Source organism: Cebus imitator, unplaced genomic scaffold (genome assembly GCF_001604975.1).
Source record: "Cebus imitator isolate Cc_AM_T3 unplaced genomic scaffold, Cebus_imitator-1.0 Scaffold149, whole genome shotgun sequence".
Taxonomy (NCBI): Eukaryota; Metazoa; Chordata; class Mammalia; order Primates; family Cebidae; genus Cebus; species Cebus imitator.
In genome coordinates this window covers 2,925,497-2,938,874 of record NW_016107464.1, presented here as the reverse complement: position 1 = coordinate 2,938,874, position 13,378 = coordinate 2,925,497, and the positions used below count along the sequence as shown (strand labels likewise).

Genomic DNA, 13,378 nt, shown 5'->3' with positions numbered 1-13,378 from the left:
AAGCAATTCTCCTGCCTCAGTCTCCCAAGTAGCTGGGATTACAGGCATGCACCACCACCCACAGCTAGTTTTTGCATTTTTAGTAGAGACAAGGTCTCACTATGTTGGCCAGGCTGGTCTCAAACTTCTGGCCTCAGGTGATCCACCCGCCTTGGCCTCCCAGAGTGCTGGGATTACACGCATGAGCCACCATGCCCAGCTCAAAGTTTGTTTTTGAACTGTAGCAATGAAGCCTCGAATTCATTTCTCTCTACCATGCCTCATCTACAGCCAACTGGACCCCAACCTGAAGGCTCACTGATGCCTGGGCTCCATGCCTATCCTGGGAAGGAGGGGTTTTAGATACTCTAGCCAACTCTCTGGGACTCAGCAGTGGTAAGTCACAGTTGCTGGATGACTGGCCCTGACCTACTTGGCCCCACTCTCATATCTGAGCTTTACTTTATTCCTGAGACCTAGGCTTTTCATGATCCCAATCCTGAGGACTTGCCTTGTTCTTTTTCTTGTCATGTTTGCCCGGTCTCAAATATTTCAGCCTGCTCTTGCTAGGGTACCATACAGAGGGGAGACCAGCTTGGAACAAAGATCTTCCTATGTGCTGATCAAATGACTGTGAGCTGCCTGAGTCTCTGATCACAGCCTGCTCCTAGAGTGTCCTCTGCCAGCCTTGCTCCCGGTACTCTGGGTAGTCTTCCCTCTGCTGTTTGCAGAGCCATTTGCTGCTTACTCTCTGGACACTATCTGTACTGGGTTGAACAGTAACCCTCCAACTGTGCAAGAATCCATTTCTGTTGTTTTAGCCCACCACTCCGCAGTACTTTGTTACAACAACCCTAGCAAGCTCATACACTATCTATGAGGGTTTAGCCGCTTCACATCACTTCTCCCCCATCAACATCTGCCCACCTCAAAGACAAGCCTGATTCCAGGTTTCAGCCCTTTCTGGTCTGCTCCAACACACAAATAACAGGCCCATAATCAGATCTATCATAATAAAAGAGACATTATGCCTTTAAATTCTGAAACTACAATCTAAAACAAAAGTACTCTTAACTAAAACTAGGAGTACGCCACAGAAACCAAATGTAAAAATAAATACTCAGACCAAAGTACTAAATAAAGAGAGCTCTACCAGACTGATTCCAAATTCTTCTTTGCCTTTTTATCAACCCTTTTTATCAACCTATTTTGAATTCTTAAAGTATCTTTTAATAGATCCCCTGTGCTTTGCTATAAGCTGGCACCATGGAAGCAATCCTATCCAGAAAGCAGCAGAGAAAACAGTGAATGAGAAGTGTGGTGTTTGGCACATTGGAACAGCAATGGATTGGAGTCATATATTATGTTTGAATCTCAGTTCTGCCTCTTACTAGCTCCATGGGCTTTTAAGAGTTATTCAGTCTCTCTGACCCTGTTTCCTAAGGCAGGCTCTGAAAACAAATTGCCTAGGTTCAAATCCACAATGTACCTCTTACTTACTCTGTGGGACCTTATACAAGCTATTTGACCTTGTTGTGCTTTAGTTTCTTCATCTAAAAAAAAAAAAAAAAAAAAAAAGTAGTATAATAACAATACCTACTACATAAAATTTTTGCTAGGGCCGGGCGCGGTGGCTCAAGCCTGTAATCCCAGCACTCTGGGAGGCTGAGGCGGGTGGATCACGAGGTCAAGAGATCGAGACCATCCTGGTCAACATGGTGAAACCCTGTCTCTACTAAAACTACAAAAAATTAGGCCGGGCGCGGTGGCTCATGCCTGTAATCCCAGCACTTTGGGAGGCCGAGGCGGGTGGATCACGAGGTCAATAGATCGAGACCATCCTGGTCAACATGGTGAAACCCCGTCTCTACTAAAAATACAAAAATTAGCTGGGCATGGTGGCGTGTGCCTGTAATCCCAGCTACTCAGGAGGCTGAGGCAGGAGAATTGCTTGAACCTGGGAGGCGGAGGTTGCGGTGAGCCGAGATCGCGCCATTGCACTCCAGCCTGGGTAACAAGAGTGAAACTCCGTCTCAAAAAAAAAAAAAAAAAAATTAGCTGGGCATGGTGGCACGTGCCTGTAATCCCAGCTACTCAGGAGGCTGAGGCAGGAGAATTGCCTGAACCCAGGAGGCGGAGGTTGCGGTGAGCCGAGATCGCGCCATTGCACTCCAGCCTGGGTAACAAGAGTGAAACTCCGTCTCAAAAAAAAAAAAAAAAAAAAAAAATTTTTTTGCTAGGATTCAATGACTTAGTATACATAAAGCACTTAGCACCGTGTCAGGGACACAGTAAGAATTTGTTAAATGTTAGCTTTGACTGCTGCTGCTGCTACTATTCCTACCATTATACTATCTATAATACAACTAATGCCGCTTACAGGATTATAACACAAGAGAATGTATGTGAAAGCACTCGACATACTGCCTTGCACACAAGAGACAATAAATATGTACTGAATCTGAAATAAATGGGAGGAGATAGGAGTATTCAAAAAAGTAGTATTCCTTTTCTGAGAGCCGGGGATGGGCACATTGGCCAAAAGCCATGTATTCAAAGGTGCTAAATACTCAGTACAGCAAGAAAGGCTAAAGCCATTCTGAGGAATGTCACAGGCCTTCCCAATGGAGCACTGCCCCACCACTGCTATCTCAGATCTCAGGATTGTCTGGTAAGGTACACATCATCTAGTCAAGCCCTGGTCACATCACCTCCTGAAATGTACCCATCTACTTTCCTTATTTGGGCAGAACACCTCTGTAGAGTATCATCCACAAGTGGGTCATAAGGCCTGTGACTCATTATCATGTCCTAACATTCTCAACTTCATTCTCTGTACTGAAATACTGGCCAAAATAGAGTCCAGAAAATGAACTCTGCTGCCAGGCTTAACCCAATCTCTTATTTGCACAGAGTGCTTTAAAATGCAGAAAACACTTGTACATAAATTTTACCCTGTGTAGTAGGCAGGGACTATTAACCACATTATACAAATGGAGAAACCAAGTCTCAGCCACAGAGACTAAGTACTTGCTCGATATTGTAGGGCACTGGTGCTCAACTGGGTATAATTTGTCCTAAAAGGGGACATCTGGGAGTATACGGAAACATTCTGATTTGTCACAACTTGGGGATTACCCCTAGCAATTGGTGGGTAAAGGTCATGGATGCTGCTAAACATCCTGTAATGCATGACAGCCCCCAACAACAAAGAATTATGTGTTCCAAATGCCAATAGTGTTAATGTTGAGAAACACTGCTTCTCAACGAAAAAGGGTCAGAGATAGGACCCTTGTTCCCGCTGCTCTTTAAAGAGCAAAAAAGGGTTAGAGATATGACCTTTGTTTCTGCTATTCTTTAAAGAATTTGTGTTTGTTTATTTAAGGGACAATTACCTTGCAAATGACAGCCAGAAACAGATAACAGTGAAGAATCCAAGTGAAGGGGGAAAAAAGATCTATGGATTAAGCAAAATAATCCTGGGAATTCTAGTGGCTTGAAATTGTTTTTCACATTGTTCTAAGAAAGGTAGGCCATCTCTCCAACATGTAATCATAATGCTATAGTCAACTCTATAATTACAAAAATATAATCCCATAGAGACAACTTGCTCATTTTCTTTAAAATCATAAATTGTGATGGTTAGGAAGCAATTTTATTTTCAAACTACTCAATTTTCATTTGCTAAATTATTTATACTCCCCTAATATTTGTATGCTGCAGCTGGAGTACAGTCATGCTTGTCTTTGAATGCAGTGACGACAAATGAATATAGGTGACATTAATAAGATTAATACTCAAGCTATTAGTAATCATGCTAGAAATTGCAGTTGAGCATTTGGGTTAAAATAGTCAACAAATGCAAAAGATAAACGAAGTCTGCCTTTTAAACAAGAGTTACATAGGGTGCGTCAAATATTGCTGGGTTTTTCAATCAAACCAAGAACTGAGGAAAGTGTTATTCCCAAGTGAGGAATTTTAGAACATTCTAGGCAAAGATACATACTGCATGCAAGTGATACGACACCTTAATTAGATTCAACCAGCAGACTGTATTACACTGTGACTCGGAACAATAGTTCTGAGCCAAGATTACAATAAATTTCAAAATCTATAATGTGTGAAATTAAATTCCACAATAATGCATAAAAGTCCTAATTTGAATCAATTTTCAACTTGCGAATACATGAAAAACTAAAAAATGAAATTCAGAGCAGAAGAAACAAAGACTATACAGTATTAGTAAATAATATTACTGAGGAAGACCAAATATCCACTGAACAAGAATTAGACATTTTCTACCACATTCATTCCACTGTAAAGATATTTAATTTTTCAAAAATATCAGAACTTGGATCTAACATCTACTGTTAGGATCTAACAATTTTGTATTATTTTAAGGTAAGCTCTCTCCCTCAAAGGATTAATCTAGGATCCACTAATGCATTCGAATAAATAAAAGTAGAAAACACTGAAGTTTGTATGTTGGTACATTCACTTTTTATTGATAAAACAATATACTGGTTTTATTAATTCCATGGCTGCCATATGAATGTAAACTTGCAGTAACAACAAATGAAGACAAATAAACAGCATAGAGGATTAAGGTCCAGATAGGTAAAAAATATAGCAAAGGTTAGAGGTAAGTCAATAAATTAGGACCATCATGAATATAATATAGTTCCATTTCAGTAAGGTATTAACAGTTACTTATTTTATCTTTGTGGATAAGACTACAAAATCTTGGCTAAGTGTAGCTGAAACAGAATAAAACTAAAAACCAATACCCAGAACACTTAGGGAGTGGTCCTGTTCTATTCAGTTTTTTAATCAACAACTTAGTTTAGGGATATTTAAGAAATGTGCAAATGGTGCAATGCTGGCAGGGACAGCTGTTATTACATGAGTGCAGAATCAAGATTCAAAATTTCAAAAGAAGAGAATGCTAGACTGAAACAAGAAAAATTGAATGTGAAGAAACAGAAGTCAAAGAACTTATAGCTACTCAGAGCCGGAACGGATCTTGAAAATAATTGATTACTGCAATGCACAAACGCTGCTGACAAAGGAAACAAGGACCAGTAAGTATGGGTGACAACAAAAAAGCCTAGGAAAACCGATGCATCATAATAACCAAATTAATTAGGAGAACTAACTTGTAGCCTTAGTAAATCAGAAAAGATGGGATGTCTGGGGAGATTCCCAAATTAATAGGCACAATTAAATTTGCCTATTAATTTTGGGATGGGGATCCTTCCTCCTTTAATTGGGAGGGATCCTTACTCCTTCCAAATTAATTGGGATTAATTAATTTTGGGCTGGGGATCCTTCCTCTTTTAGGCATCTGTGATTTTCAGGTAAATAGCAACTAGAGAGCTAAGAAAGAATATTTCATAGTGGTTATGAGAATGGGCTCTGAGCTTGACTGCTAGGGTTCAAATCCCAGCTCTGCTACTCACTAGCTATAAGACCCTGAATAAGTTATTTAAGGTCTCTGTCCTTCATTTCTTCATCTGTAAGAGGAAGACAACAATAGCAACCACCTCATTTAGAGCAGAGCCTGGTAAATAACAAAAGCTCATGCATGTTAAGTATTACTTTTGTGACAACAGGATGAGAATGTGCATGCCAGCAAAGATTTTATTTTTTTCTGAGCAACCATGTGCAACAGCCACAAAGATATGCAACACACACACTTCAGAAAGCTCTATCCATTTGGAGGCGGGAAGCAAGGAAGTAGAGAAGAAAGCAGAAAGAATTAAATAACAAAAACACTGCTGCAGATGCTCCAGGCAGAAGAGATCTCATTCAGCACAACTCAAACCAACACAGAACTCCATTTCTGGACACCTACAGAGACTCAGACCTGGCCTGCAGAAGGCATCTGCCCCACTTTCTACATCAGTTTTTGGGGGTTCAAAACTCACTGAAAATTTTATCATTCCTTTTTTTTTTTTTTAAAATCAACATTTGCAAACCAAATTCAACAGTAATGTGTTTGGGGGTTTTTTGTTTGTTTTCTGAGACGGAGTCTTGCTCTTTTGCCCAGGCTGGAATGCAATGGCGCGATCTTGGCTCACTGCGACCTCTGTCTCCAGGGTTCAAGTGATTCTTCTGCCTCAGCCTCCCAAGTAGCTGGGACTGTAGGTGTGCACCACCATTCCTGGCTAATTTTTGTATTTTCAGTAGAGACTGGGTTTCACCATATTGGCCAGGCTGGTCTTGAATTCCTGACCTCGTGATCCACCCACCTCAGCGTGAGCCACAGCATCCAGTCCAACAGTAATGTTTTAATTCTTTATACAGAATATATTTATGTACTACTGTGGAATTAAAAATTAATTTTAAAAAATTATATATACAAAGAAAATAAAAATAAGCAAAAAAAATTATATATACGAACAGAATAAAGGAAGTTTCACAGTAAAATACTATGCAGCCATTAAAAAGATTAAACCTGGACATGGTGATATATATCAGTATGAAACAATCTTCAAAAGTAAAGCATTAGGCCAGGTGCTATGGCTCACACCTGTAACCCCAGCAATTTGGGAGGCCAAGGCAGAAGGATCACTTGAGGCCAAAAGTTCGAGACCAGCCTGGCCAACATGGTGAAACCCCCATCCCTACTAAAAATACAAAAATTAGCCAGGCATAGTGGCGGATTCCTATAATCCCAGGTACTTGGGAGGCTGAAGCAGGAGAATCACTTGAACCCAGGAGGTGGAGGTTGCAGTGAGCCAAAATCACACCACTGCACTCCAATCCAGCTAGCCTGGGTGACAGAGAGAGACTGGTTCTTAAAAAAAAAAAAAAAAAAGTAAAGCATTCCATTTTAAAAGGATGAGGTGGAATGCTTTTAAAATGCATTTTAATGGATTTTTGACCAAAATCCATTAGCTATGTGGATTATATAATACCAAAGAATATATACTGCAAATATATAGAAAGAATTTCTAAATAGCTGCCTCTGGGCCAGGTACAGTGGCTCACACCTGTAATTCCAGCACTTTGGGAGGCCGATGCAGGTAGATCACTTGAGGTCAGGAGTTAGAGACCAGCCTGGGCAACATGGCGAAACCCTGTCTCTACTAAAAATACAAAAATTATCTGGGTGTGATGGTGCACACCTATAGTCCCAGCTACTCAGGAGTCTGAGGCAGAAGAATTGCTTTGAACCCGGGAGGCGGAAGCTGCAGTGAGCCAAGATAGTACCGCTGCATTCCAGCCTGGGTGACAGAGCAAGACTCTGTCTCAAAAAAATAAATAATTAAATACATACATAGTTGCCTCAAAGAAAGAAAAGAAAGGGCTGAGTGGGAAGAGACTTTTTTTTTTTTTTTAATTTTTTTTACTATATACTTTAGTATTGCTTTAATTTTCTTTTTCCTTTTTTTTTCTGAGATAGAGTCTTGCTCCATCAGCAAGGCTGGAGTGCAGTGGCACAATCTCGGCTCACTGCAACCTCTACCTTCCGGGTTCAAGTTATTCTCATGCCTTGGCCTCCCAAGTAGCTGGGATTACAGGCATGCGCCACCATGTTTGGCTAATTTTTGTATTTTAGAAGAGATAGGGTTTCACCACATTGGCCAGGCTGGTCTTGAACTCTTGACCTCAGGTGATCTGCCCACCTTAGCCTCCCAAAGTGCTGGGATTACAGGCGTGAGCCACTGAGCCCAGCCATACTAATTTTCTACCATATATACTTTGTTTTTCAATATAAAAATAATTAACTAAATGCCAGTTTCTTACTTAATAAACTACAAACCTGAGCTTTTTAGGTCAATGTTCAAGGAAAGGAGCAGGCAGGCTTTAGGAGTTGGGGGGAATCATTCTTCTATAGGTCACTAACTATAGTGGGGTCAACAAGCTTTTTCTGTACAGGGACAAATAGTTAAGTATTTTTGGTTTTGCAGGTCATATAATTTCTGTCACAACTACTCAACTCCATCACTGTGGGAAAGCAACCATGACAATACACAAACAAACAGGTGTGGTTGTGTTACAACTTTATGTAAACAAACAAGTGATGGGCCAGATTTGGCCCATAGGCCATAATTTGTCAGTCTCTTCTGTATCACCCACCCAAGATGACTGTAGTTTTAACCAACATTTCCTTGCCTTTCGCACTCTAGAAAGGAGTAAATTAAGCTGCAGCACAGATGCCTGATTATTCATACACTCAGAAATGTATCTCATGAGCCGGGCACAGGTGGCTCATGCCTGTAATCCCAGCACTTTGAGAGGCTGAGTCGGATAGATCACTTGAGGTCAGGAGTTCGAGACCAGCCTGATCAACATGGAGAAAGCCATCTCTACTAAAAATACAAAATTAGCCAGGCGTGGTGGCACCTGTAATCCCAGCTACTCAGGAGGCTGAGGCAGGAGAATGGCTTGAACATCAGAGGTGGAGGTCATGGTGAGCCAGGATCACACCACTGCACTCCAACCTGAGCAACAAGAACGAAACTCCATCTCAAAAAAAAAAGAAAAAAAAAGAAACATGTCTCATGTACTCAAGAGTCAGGGTTAAGCTTTGCACAGCAGCAGTATCGTAGCCAATGAGGTTTATCCAAGGCACGATTATTGCTAATTGAAAACTTTTCCCAATTACCCCCCCCGCCCCCAGTAACAACTTGCAATATAGTCGGCACTGACAATTTTTGAAAGTCTCTAGGGAGACTGAAATAAAATAAAATAAAATGAAATAAAATAAAATAAAAAGTCAGGGTTGGTAGGAATGATGTCTAAAGAGATCAGCTAGCACTTTCCAACAGGATAAGACAGAGATATGCCCCCATCTATCTACTCCTTCTGTTTAACTTGCCCCTAATGCCTGGATAGTACTTGGAAGAGCTAAAGACATACCCTCCTGCCAAGCATTCTTCTCACATGTGATTTATATCATTTTAACATCGTAAATCAAAGACTTGTATAATCATGACTATAAAGTAGATAAATCAAAGTCTATAATTAGTAAATCCACATAATACCTCATTTTGTTTTACACATCATACATCTTTATTGAGACTTTTTATGGTCAAGGCAAATATTCAAAATTTTAGCTGGATAAAATGACTCTATTTATCTTTTATGGCATAGTATCTTAACTGCAGTCCCAAAATACTCATAACCAAGAAATATGGTTAGAAGGCTCAATGTTTACAGAAGAATGCCAATCCTAGTCCCAGTTATACTCATGGCCCCTCTTGTTCTTATTCAGCATCATGGAATACCCATAACTTCAGGTAATTTCCAGGGAGAATAATCCCTAATTAACTGACACTCAATAACCTGGCTGAGAGGTATTATACTTATCAAGGGACTGCCTAAAGAATGTGTAGAGTTGGCCAGGCATGGTGGCTCACGCCTGTAATCCCAACACTTTGGGAGGCTGAGGTGGGTGGATCATTTGAGGTCAGGAGTGCAAGACCAGACCGGCCAACATGGTGAAACACATTTTTGTATTTTTAGTAAAAATACAAAAATTAGCTGGGCGTGGCGGTACGCCCCTGTAATCCCAGCTATTCAGGAGGCTGAGGCAGAACTGCTTGAACTTGGGAGGTGGAGGTTGCAGTGAGCCGAGATCATGCCACTGCACTTCAGCCTGGGCAACAGAGCAAGACTCTGTCTCAAAAAAAAAAAAAAAAAAAAAAAAAAAAAAAAAAAAAAAAAAAAAAAAAAAAAAAAAAAAAAAANAAAAAAAAAAAAAAAAAAAAACGTAGAGTTGACCATTTTCTTGATTGATGGTCTTCTTCAAAGTCAGTCAGGACATGTGTGCCACAGAGGATATGCAAGATGATCACCGAGGTATGGAAAGAGACTATTATTAAGACTTCCACTTATATTCCTTTTCTATCTAACAAATAACAGAAATTGAGCTTCGTTAATACTTAGTATCGGCACTGGTAGTACGCTCATTAGTCCCTATATAACCTATGCTATAAGACGCTCTTAAGAATGGTATTGCAAAGCACTATGCTTTACAGGAGCCCAGTTAAAAGGATTTACAGATTATAGTACATGTTTTAATGAAACTAAATCCTCATTGAATAGGCAAGTGGCTCAAGACTCTTGCAAAGAAACCGCAGATTGAAGACTATGAATACAAGCAAACAGTAACAGAGCTGACATTTCTACTTTTAGTATAGCAACCAAAACACAAAGTTAAAAAAAAAAAAAAAGCCTGATTAGATTTAACAAGTTGTCTACAAAATTTGAAATTGGCAAGACTATTTTAAATAAGGACTTACACTATTGTTAACAATGAACCTCAAATATATGGCTATGTATACATAGCTACGTTGCCATCACAATTTGATTTTTTTTTTTTTTTTTTTGAGACAGAATCTCTCTCCATCGCCCAGGATGGAGTGCAGTGGTGCAATCTCAGCTCACTGCAACCTCTGCCTCCCGGGTTCAAGTGATTCTCATGTCTCAGCCTCCAAAGTAGCTGAGATTACAGGAATGCACCATCATGACCAGCAAATTCTTGTATTTTTAGTAGAGACGGGGTTTCACCATGGTGGTCAGGCTAGTCCTGGCCTCAAGTGATCTGTCCTGCTTGATTTCCCAAAGTGCTGGGATTACAGGCGTGAGCTACTGGGCCTGGCCTTCCTTTTTTTTTAAAGATAGAGGGTCTATAGCCTGGGCTGGAGTACAATCATAGCTCACTGCAGCCTTGAACTCCTAAGTTCAAGATATCCTCCCACCTCAGCCCCCTGAGTAGCTAGGACTAAAGACAAATGCCACCATGCCCAGCTAATTTTTCTTATTTTTTGAAGAGACAGAGTCTCACTATGTTGCCCAGGCTGGTCTCAAACTTCTGGCCTCAAGGCATGTCCCTGCCTCAGCCTCCCAAAGGGCTGGGATTATAGGTATGAGCCACCACACCTACGCTACAATTAGATCTTTGAAATCCAGAATCCAGAATATGAAAGCAAATCTCTAGTTTTTTGTTTTTCTAATTTTTAAAAGAAAAGATGGGGTTTCACCATGATGGCCAGGCTGGTCTTGAACTCCTGACCTGAGGTGATCTACCCACCTCAGCCTCCCAAAGTGCTAGGATTACAGGCGTTAGCCACTGCACCCAGCCTCTAGGTTTTTTTTTTTTAATGATGTTTAAAGTCAAGAAAACACACCAAAGCAAATTCTGGATAAATCAAACATTTGAACATTTTTAAAAAGTAAAAACATAAAAACACTAGAAGAAAACACGGGCATTTATTAAAGTCAAGGCCGGGCGAGGTGACTCAAGCCTGTAATCCCAGCACTTTGGGAGGCCAAGGCGGGTGGATCACGAGGTCAAGAGGTCAAGACCATCCTGGTCAACATGGTGAAACCCCGTCTCTACTAAAACTACAAAACATTAGCTGGGCGTGGTGGCATGTGCCTGTAATCCCAGCTACTCAGGAGGCTGAGGCAGGAGAATTGCCTGAACCCAGGAGGCAGAGGTTGCGGTGAGCCGAGATCGCGCCATTGCACTCCAGCCTGGGTAACGAGCGAAACTCCGTCTCAAAAAATAAATAAATAAATAAAATAAAATAAAGTCAAAAAGCCCTTCCAAATATTACAATAAAAAATTGACAGGCTGGGCACAGTGGCTCATACCTATAATCCCAACACTTTAGGAAGGCAAGGTGGGAGGATCACTTGAGGCCAGAGACAAGACTCAGCAACATAGCAAGTCCCTATCTCTACAAAAAAATATAAAAATTAGCCGAGTGTGGTGGCGCACACCTGTAGTTCCGGCTACTCAGGAGGCTGAGGTGGGAGGATCACTTGAGCCCAGGAGGTTGAAGTTGCAGTGAGCTATGACTGCACCACTGTACTCCAGCCTGAGTAACAGAGCAAGACTCTATCAAGAAAGCAAGAAAGACAGAAAGCAAGAAAGCAAGTAAACAAGCAAGCAAGACATTGATGAATTTCACTAAATAAAAACTAAAAATTCCTACAAATCAAAAATAAGTCTTAAACATAGCGATACACTGTATTGGTGGGGGCTATGGAGAAACTGGCATTATTATGCTACTCCATCTCAAAAAAAAAAAAAAAGACATCCAGTATTACCCACATTTTACCACCTCCACTGCCACCATCTCTTATCTGAATTGTTACAATATCCTCCTAACCAGTTGCCCTGGTTCTCTTCTTCACTTCCTACAGTCATCTCCACACAGCAGCCAGTGTGATCCTGTCAAAAACTAAACCAAATCATGCCTCTCCTCTGCTTGAAACCCTCCAATGGCTCCCCATTTCACTTAGAAAAAATGCCAAAGTCCTTATGAAGCCCACCAAGCCCAAAGCAACTTACCTTCTGTTCTGGAGGTTTCCTTTCCTACTACCCTCCTCACTTACTACACTCAGGCTGCACTGGCCTTCTTGCCCTCCCTTGACAATGCCAGGCATGTTCCTACCTCCCAGTCTTTGCTTAGCTGTTCCCTCTGCCTGAAATATTTTTCTCCTAGATATCCACTTGACACTCACCTCCTTCAAGTTTGCTCACATCTCACTTCCATAAGTTTATCCTAACCACCTTATTTAATAATGCAACCTACTGTTCCTTTCCTCCACAACTCCCCCATCTGTACTCCTGACTCCTCTTTATCCTACTCAATTTTTTTCTCTTTTCCAAAGCACATATCGTCTTTTAGTAAAATTTACATATTATGCTTACTGTCTTTTTCTGTATTCCCACAGTAGTGGGGATATAGAAGATAAACTCCATGAGGACAGGGATCTTTCATCCATTTTATTCATGGATATATCCCACACATCTAGAAAAGTGCCTGGTATATATTAGGTGTTTGGTAACTATTTTACTCCTCCCTAAGGTGAAAGGACATTAAATGAGTAAATGAGAAAACAAATGAACACATAAACAAGTGGATGTCTTTCTGATTAGAGAACATTTGAACAGAGACTTGAAAGAAGGGAGGGAACAAAGCATCTCTCCTAGAGAAAACCATTTCAGGTGAAAGGGTAAGTACAAATGCCCTGAGGCAGGCACACCTTAACATGTTCCAGAAACAAGGAGGACAATGTGAGTGGCACAAGTGAGGCAGGGAGACCACGAAGGCAGTGACAGGAGGCCAGGTTACATGTGGGAAAACCCACAGCACACAGGGAAAACGCTGGCTTGCACTTGGGTGAGATGAGAAAGAGGCCGCTAGAGAGTTTCAAATGAAATGTTACAAGCTATGTTAGTTAAATGTTTGTTTTTTTGGATTGTTTTTTTGTTTGTTTTTTTTGAGACGGAGTTTCACTCATGTTACCCAGCCTGGAGTGCAATGGCGCGATCTCGGCTCACCGCAACCTCCGCCTCCTGGGTTCAGGCAATTCTCCTGCCTCAGCCTCCTGAGTAGCTGGGATTACAAGCATGCGCCACCATGCCCAGCTA

The 13,378-nt window shown here is 41.0% G+C and overlaps 1 protein-coding gene and 1 pseudogene across 3 annotated transcripts in view; one reads left to right on the top strand and one right to left on the bottom strand.

The window, feature by feature from the left end:
* The window catches only part of MELK (maternal embryonic leucine zipper kinase), a 97,650-nt gene that overhangs the window by 49,870 nt on the left and 34,402 nt on the right, over window positions 1–13,378 (bottom strand). The gene's annotated exons all lie outside the window — the stretch shown is intronic.
* LOC119473340 lies at window positions 8,512–8,661 on the top strand (annotated as a pseudogene).